Source organism: Aphelocoma coerulescens, chromosome 2, assembly GCF_041296385.1.
Source record: "Aphelocoma coerulescens isolate FSJ_1873_10779 chromosome 2, UR_Acoe_1.0, whole genome shotgun sequence".
NCBI lineage: Eukaryota > Metazoa > Chordata > Aves > Passeriformes > Corvidae > Aphelocoma > Aphelocoma coerulescens.
The window spans coordinates 146,628,350-146,636,491 of record NC_091015.1 but is presented as its reverse complement, the minus strand read 5'-3'; positions in this window follow the sequence as shown (position 1 = coordinate 146,636,491).

Below are 8,142 nucleotides of genomic sequence, written 5' to 3'. Positions count from 1 at the left end.
GGCTCTGTTTTCACTCATATTGGTAATTTGCATTGTAGAAGGGGATGTTCTGTTGAGTGACTGTCTGAGTAGATACTGTTTCTGGCTGCCACTGCACAACAGGTATTTAATTACCGGACATGATCTGGCACTGTGAGGCTTTTCATAATGAAAAGCTCCTATGAGAGAAAGAACATGGTTTCACTTTGAAATATTGAAACATAAGATCTAGGTAGTTTCTGCATCTGCAGCTAATGGGGAGTTTGATTTTACTATGAGTCAATGAATATCTAAGGCTGTTTTTAATAATTTAAATAAGTAAAAATTATGAGCTCTGGCTAGTTAGCTAAGTAGCTCTTTTTCTAGTCAAGATATATTTGGTCATAATTACTTAGGGAAATGCAAATTAAGTAATTTATTCAGAAGTACAAATTGCAAGTGATGACTTCCCTGAAAACTGAAAAAAAGGGTAATACTGTCTGGTGTCATATTCAGGATTTATAAAAATGTCTAGCATATATTTAAATGTTACCCAAAGTTGATGTTTAACAGAACAGATAGTTTCCTCAGCTGACACACAAATTAACTGGTTTCTGAAGTTGTTCCTGTTTCTGAAGTCGGCTCTTTATTAAATTCATATTGGAATTGGTCATTAAAATAAGTCTTCAGTGATGTGAGAATTAGGTCAGAATGCTTTTCCTTCATTTGTTCTTTTTTTTTACATTTTAACGTTAATCATTGTAGATTGGTTACTTGTGATACACTTTTTAAAATTTCCTCAGCGATCCAAAGTGTTACAGAAAACGTTGCCAGTTGTTCCTGCACTTTTCATCTGTGGTGTTGGAGCTTTCTAGAAGAATTCAAATGTCATTGCAGTTTCATAACCTGCAGTTCTCTGTGAACTCTCTAACTGCTGAAATACTGTTGAATCATGAATCCTGAATCTGTATTAATATTGAATTCATTGATGGTGACAACAGAGATAATTCTGGACAGGCACTCACAGAGTATTATGATGTGCCTGTTATCTTAATCATATTTAAGTACTTCGGCTGAATTTTATGTCGCCTGGCATTTTTTGTACTGCTCTAACAAATGCTTCAAGGGGAGAACACTTTTAAAACACTGAGTATTAGGAAACAAATGCAACTAATTGGTAGTTCTTTGCTATTTATTGCTGGGAAGTGAAGTGTTCCCGGAGTCATGCTGCCAGAGAAATCTGAGATGAACAGTAGAAGTCCCCGACTGACAGGGATCTGGTGTGTCTGTGCTCTTACGCAAAGCAGGATGGGTGCTCTGGTGTTGCAGCTGAGCAGTCTGCGTGTGCAGAACCCTGAAAAATGTGTCTCTGCTGTAGGCATTTACAGTTTGTAATTCACTTCTGTAACTAAGCATTGAGCAACTAGTATTTCCTAATGACTATGATGAGACAAAACTGTTGTTCTTCATTAATGCCAAGGGAACGGGGAATCTACTGGAAATTGCCATAACTAAAAAGCAACAAATTGGAATATCTTCTGAAGTCAAAGTGTGAACAAGTCACAACTATGGCTTCAAGTGACACATCCTTTCCATTTGTGATTTTAAATTACCTTCTGGATAAGGAAAAAATAGGGAGAGAGACATTTGGAACAGAATTTGTTGTGTGCTATGTATGGTTTGCAGAAACTAGGAGGGAAGTGACTGCAGTGAGCCAAGACAGCAGCACGGCAGGCAGAGCAGTGTGATACCTTCATGAATCACTGCTTAAAGGCCAGTCCCAACGCTTGTAAGCAGTGCGAGCAGTGACCAGTAATAGCTTCCTAGCAGGAGAAGGATTTCACTGGCTTGTGATTACACCATCTCACAGGGGTGGCCGTGCAGCCCTGCAACCTGAGCTGGCCCTTCTTGACTTTCAACGTCTAGAGCGCTGCTATTTCAGACAACTGCGTGTTTGAATGTGTGCCTACATTAACAGCTGCTCATGTGGAAGCCAAACTGGTTCCTCTTGTACAGGGATCCCTCTGCACATAGGTTAGCAAAAGAAGTTTTACCAAATGTGAACAGAAGCTCTTTGTAAAACATTAAATATTTCTGGTGTATTAAGTTATGTTTATCTAAATATCAGAAGGCAGGAATCCAGATGAAGGATCAAGTATATGCAATAATATCTCATTTTCCTTTGCCAAAGAAAAAAGAACAGATAACATTCTCTTAATGCAAAGCAAGAAGAAAATCACAGTAAGTTTGTTTTGATCTGTAGAATATGAATTCCTTAATAAGCCAAATTCCTTAGTATGAGGGTTTTTTCAAAGAAATACTCTGGCAGGTAAGTTTTCTAAAAGAAAAGCTGACATAGCCTTGCAGGGGTGTGAAGGTAGTAATGTTTAAAGGCTGTCTGGCTTAATGAAGTGTGCATACTGAAAACTAGGTAATAGAGTGAATTTTTGCTGGGATGTAAGAATTGAAATGCCATATGTTCATCCTCATGTTGTTGTTGTCTCATTGCAGGCTGAACATCTGGCTTGGTTTATTTGGCTACAGATATTTTCAGACAAAAACAAAGTGTGTGGATATCAATAGGTTTCAGCTGGCAAGACCAGTTTCTGTAGACGACATGAAGGGTAATGAAGTATCCTATTGAGAGTCATGACAGCTTGTATGTGGACTGCACAATCCTGCCAGATGTTTTCCTTACAGAATTGGTGGTTTTCTCATTTATGGTACTGATTTGAACCCTTGTGTCAGTCAGTGAACACCAGTGGTGAACATAGGGCTTGAACTGAAGGCCGTTCTCAAAGTTTTTAATTATAATGGAAGTCAAAGCTTTATTCTTAATTTCAAAGTTCAAGGAACTTTTTTTTTTTTAAATCTAATGTTTACTAGAACTACAGCCTGCAAATGTGCACAGATAATGAGCATGTGGGTGTCCTTACTCTGTGCACTCCTATGCCAAAAGGGTATTTAGGAATAGCAAACAAGGCCTCCAGTGAGATCAGTTGAAATAAGTCTGATTTAAGGAATTCTGGTGTTTGTCATCAGATTGGTATTTAATATACCACCAGTTCTGTTTTTATTTGTTGTGCTGACTTAGTGACATATTTTCTTGGTCCTGGTGATAGAAGAAGGGTAGATAACATCATCTACCTCTCAGAGGTGTGCTTCCCCCACGGAGCACCATTACTTTGATAGTAAGTCAATTTGTCAGTTTAAAAATGTCAGCTCTCTTTGGTTTTTAGAGTTATGCTGTCTGTTTTGCAAAGTGAGAAGCTCATTTGCTAGTGTAGTACAGTTTGTTTAGTTAAACACTTGGGTTTTTGTCCCATTTTTCACGTGAAATTCAACACTGGTTAGAGGAACTATTGGCCTTGGCTTAACTTTGTCCTCCAGCACAACCAAGGAGGTGGAAGTGGAACAAACACTTGGGAGAATTAAAAGATGGTGTGGCAATAAAGCCGGAAAGGTGTCTATTCAGAGCATTTTCAGGCTTTCCAGGACCCTGGGGATTTTGTATTGGCCATTCTGAATCATTCTACCCAAAGGACAATAATTTTGCAGAAACTTTAGGCCATTATGTATGTTCTGAAATTCAAAGGTGTATTTTGAAAACTTGTGTCTTCTTCCAAGAAACAAACTGTGCTCCAGTAGAACAATTAGGAATACTTTATATGCATTTTTAAGCCAAGAAAGTAATCTTAACTGCAAGTCAGTTTTTAAATCTTAATTAATGTAAGGGTACAAGGCCACAGACTTCACCTCCTGCCAGCACCCAGGCACTTGCTACTTCAATCTCAATGTGCGTCCTTGCCATGCCCTGGCACTAGTGCTTGCATACCTCTGACCCCATGGGCTTATACTGGGAAGCTGTGTGAGGTAGCCCTAACAGAAATTTACTCACTCCCACTGCATTCTTCCTAATTCTGCCCCTTCTTGTAATTTCATCTTTTGTCCTCCACTCCATGCCTCTGTTATGCTTCACTTTGGCTTGAGATTTACCCCATTTCATATGCACTGAGGATTCTGCTCATAAAACACACTTCTTCCCTGTAAGTTCTTTCAATTTTTTCATCTTTATTGCTTATAGCACATTATCCCCCATCTTACTTGAGCCATTGTCATTTCCAAGGTATCTTTATTTGCCTAGCTTTGTCTAGAGTGAAAGCCCTTTATGGGATGGAAGAGACCATATTTGAAGAGAGGGTTAACAGCTGGCTCCAGTTCACTAGTTCACTACTGTCAGTAGTAATCATCTTTTTAATTTAGACTTTCCTGTAATAAAGATACAAGAAGCTAACCTTGTTGTGTGAGCCTTGTTTTCAGTTTTACTTCCCTTCTTTAATGCTGTAGTTAATTCTTCTGTTACTTTTATTAAATCAAACTGAGTGTGTGGATTACTTCACCTGTCAACAGAAAATGTCCAAAATGTGACCTGTGAACAAGCTGAACTTGGTTTAGGTCAGAGTGGATGTAAGGAGTCTGTGCACTACTTGTGAGACTGGATAGTGGGACTGGATGGAGACCACTCTCTGCTCCATGGAACAGGGTGTTTGTTGTAGTCTCTGGACATTTGTAGTGCACAGCAGCAGCAGAGATCAGCATACAGGGATGGCCGAGGTTTACCACCATTCTTTTGGCTATGGCTTCATAATAGACAAATGGAGGATGCTGAAATAGCCCCTGGAGTGGACACACAGTACTGCAGATGCTCCCCTTCTGCTGGAAGTGGTGTAGGACACAGCCTGTCAAGGCCAAACCAGATGTCAAGAGGTGAGACCACTGTGGTTCCCAGTCACCACCCAGAGTCTGTGAGCTGGCAGAACCAGCTGCATGGCTACCCAGCTTTGTGAACATACCATGGCATTTGTGGCTGTGCCCTGTCACTTCACAGAAGAGACAAGGATTTGCACCCAGTGCCACGGTGGGGAGGAGAGGAAGTGGAGCCAGTGCTGTGTAGTCTGCGCTCTCCGCATGGCCAGCTTGGAGGCCACACACCATGTGTGAGAGCCACTCATGCACAGCACAGATCGTATTTTCTTCATAAAAATATTTCATTTAAGTAACTTCCCCTGGTTTGGGTAGGTTATGTTTGGGTAGGTTATGATCTGAGTTTCAGTGTGACTTTTTGGCGCATGAAGGAAGAATGCTCAAAGTAATGGATCAAAAAAAGTAAGGAGAAAGATTCACAGAGAGATTAGCAACTTCCTTAGAAACTGCAGATGTTTCTGAGGAAAACTGGGCAGACACAGACATGCTCCAATGCTCCTGGCAAAAAGAAGAGTTTGGCGGAAATCTTTTCCTTCTTCCAGTTACAGATACCTAAGTGTAATTTAACCAGAGCTCTCAAAGTGAGCAAAATATTCCTAGTTTTATAACAATAAATATTAGCAAAATTTGAGTTTTTTCTCTTGACTGAAACTAATAAGATTCTTAATGTGAATTTTATTTGCAACATTATTTAAGATGTTTCTATATACCAGGTCTCAGAAGTCAGTTTCTGAAACAGTAATGCATAGTAGGAGTAGTGTCTGGCTCTGACTTAATTACCCACAGAGTAAGTTTAGAATGTCAGGTTCTAAATTAAGTATCAGAATATGTGATTTATTTCTCCATCTATTTTTTACATGTGAGTATGGGATCAGGAGCTTTTCCAGCTGCTTGACTTTAACCAAAGTCAAGTTCAAACAAGGCCATTGTTCTTTAATCTCTGAGGGGGTTTTTGTTGATACTTTGTCACTTGACTCTCAGTACCAACCTGTCTTTCAGTACCTGAGAAAGATTGTTGCAGGTGCTTAATTTTAATCTGCCAGCAATAGGTTGGGATTTGTCCCATGTCATAAAGTGTGTAAATGTAAATGAGGTGCAGTCAGAAAAGGGTACAGGGAGAAGGTAGTTTGCAGCTTGAACCACTGTGTGCATTAAGGCCTCTGCAAGTCCTGTCTGATTATTCAGGTAGCTGTGTCAGGTTGAGCAACTCCCTTTGTTTACCTATAAAAGGAAATTAACTTTTTATGGATGGGGACTCTGGATGGAATGGAAATGAATTCTTTATTCCTGCTCCAGATTCCAGATGGTCTGGTTGTAGTATTGTCACGTAATCAGCACTTCCTTTCACACTTGTCTTGGTTAATGTCTGACAAAAGGTCTTTGAAATTTCAGGGTCAGTTCCATTTAATTTTCTTAGTTTTCTGAAAATGGTTCATCTTTAAAACAAGTGAATTAATATTTAAATTCTTAATTTGCTTGAAACAGGTTTGGGTTTTTATAAGTATTCCAGTACGTACAGATAGGTCCAACTCTGAGGAGCAGACTTATATAATATAGAGCAGTAGCATAGAAATAGTCTTCAAGAAGCTGAAATAACAGTATCACTGCTTGTTTTTTACGGTCTCCTGGCTGCCAATATCCACATGGAAGGGCACAGTTCTGGCTTCTCTGAACTTTTCAGCTACATTGGGATAAACCTCCGTAAACTTCATTTGAAATCTCAGACACATATTAGATTTCCTTTGTATTGGAAATCTCATGACATAAAGCTGTTGTGTTTATTTTAGTTTTGTTAAAAATGCTGTCAGGACAATTTCCCTCATGTTCTTCTAGTGCTTCTGTTCCTGGCTAACGCACTGATGAGGTATGACAACTTGAACAGAAGTTGACTTGTGTTTTTTAAATGGTGGAAAACTTTTTTTTTTTTTAGAATTAATGCTTACTTTTTTTGGTACCTTTTGTTCCTTCTGATTCCTCTTGTCCCTTAAGAGTTTGTTGGAAATATGCATTCCACAGTTAATCAGCATGACCTGCTGGACTGAGCAGAAGGCAGATTTGGGAGTTATAAATCCAAGGACTTACTTGCTGTGTGGCCTTAAAAAACTTACTTAACCTCTGCTTCTCTGCCAGTAAAATCAGAATAACTTACAATATTTGAGCGATGTTGTCATTAACATGCATAAAAAGTCTTTAAAATTAATACTGGTACTAAAAGCCTGTAGGATTTTTTACTCAACATAATTATATTCACTTTACCCAATATATTCATGACAAAGGAATATAAATTCCTTGATACGTCAATTAATAATCTCATTGTTAACCATTATTTCTTTAGCACTCTTAGGCATGCATGAATTGCAGACAAAAGCTCTGATCTTACATCATCACTCTCCAGCTGATACTTCTGCACCAGTGTGTGAAGTCCCATTGATTTCAGTGGCTGTGGGCAAAAGTAATTGGTGTCCAGAGAAGATTTAGATCCAGTATCATGGCCAAGGATGGAAGACCTACCTGTTTTCATAATGGAAATGAAACAAGATTAGAACAGAGAAGCCAAACCAAGTGTTTGCCATTTCTTAGTTTCTAAGAAATTCATTCCTTGTGTCACTGCCAGTGGCTGAGGTTCAGTGTAAGCAGAGTAGGAAGGATTGTGAACAAGACACTTCCCTTTCTTCTTTCTGGTGGATGTAGGGGGTCTCACATTTCCCTGTTGAGCAGGGGATCAGTTTTCATTCTGAAAACAAGTTTGGCAGCAAGAGGATGTATGAGCTATGGAATCAGAGCTTTGGAAGGTCTTCAGTGACATTTCTCCATTCTTAGCACATCATTTAATGACAGCACTTGATGGCCAGATCCTAAATCTAGCATTCAGTCTCAGAAGTCAGGCCAGACACTGCATGTTTGAATGCAAGAAGCTGGGAAGTGCTCTCCAGCCATGTCTTGGACTAGCTGTGGAGCTACTTTGCTCAGACTGCTCCAGTCCCACAGTTGAGTTTGTAAAAAGGAGCTGGTTTATTTCCTGTAGCATTTCCAAGTCCCATCCATTCTGCTCACTGCATTTCCAGTCCAGGCAGTCACGCAGGATCGTATCTTAAAGGTCTTATTCAGTTCTCCTACAGCCCTTGGCAGCACCTGGTCCTGTGCAATAGACATCAGGGCCAAAACTCCTCACAGCATTAGAGGAAGCGAGCAGTCTGTTCTCAGAGCTGGAGCCCAACTTGGTATCCAGCTGGTATCCAGAAGGAAGAAGTTTGGGAAATTTCAAGGGAAAAAGAAAAGTAAATGCAATCAAGAATCCACTGAGAGACAGGAGGGAGGAAGAGTAAAGGGAACTCAAGGTACTGATAAAGGCTTGTGAGGCTTTATTTTGACTGTGAAACTCATTGTTTTCACTACCCCTGTGCACAGTGTTGGACTGTG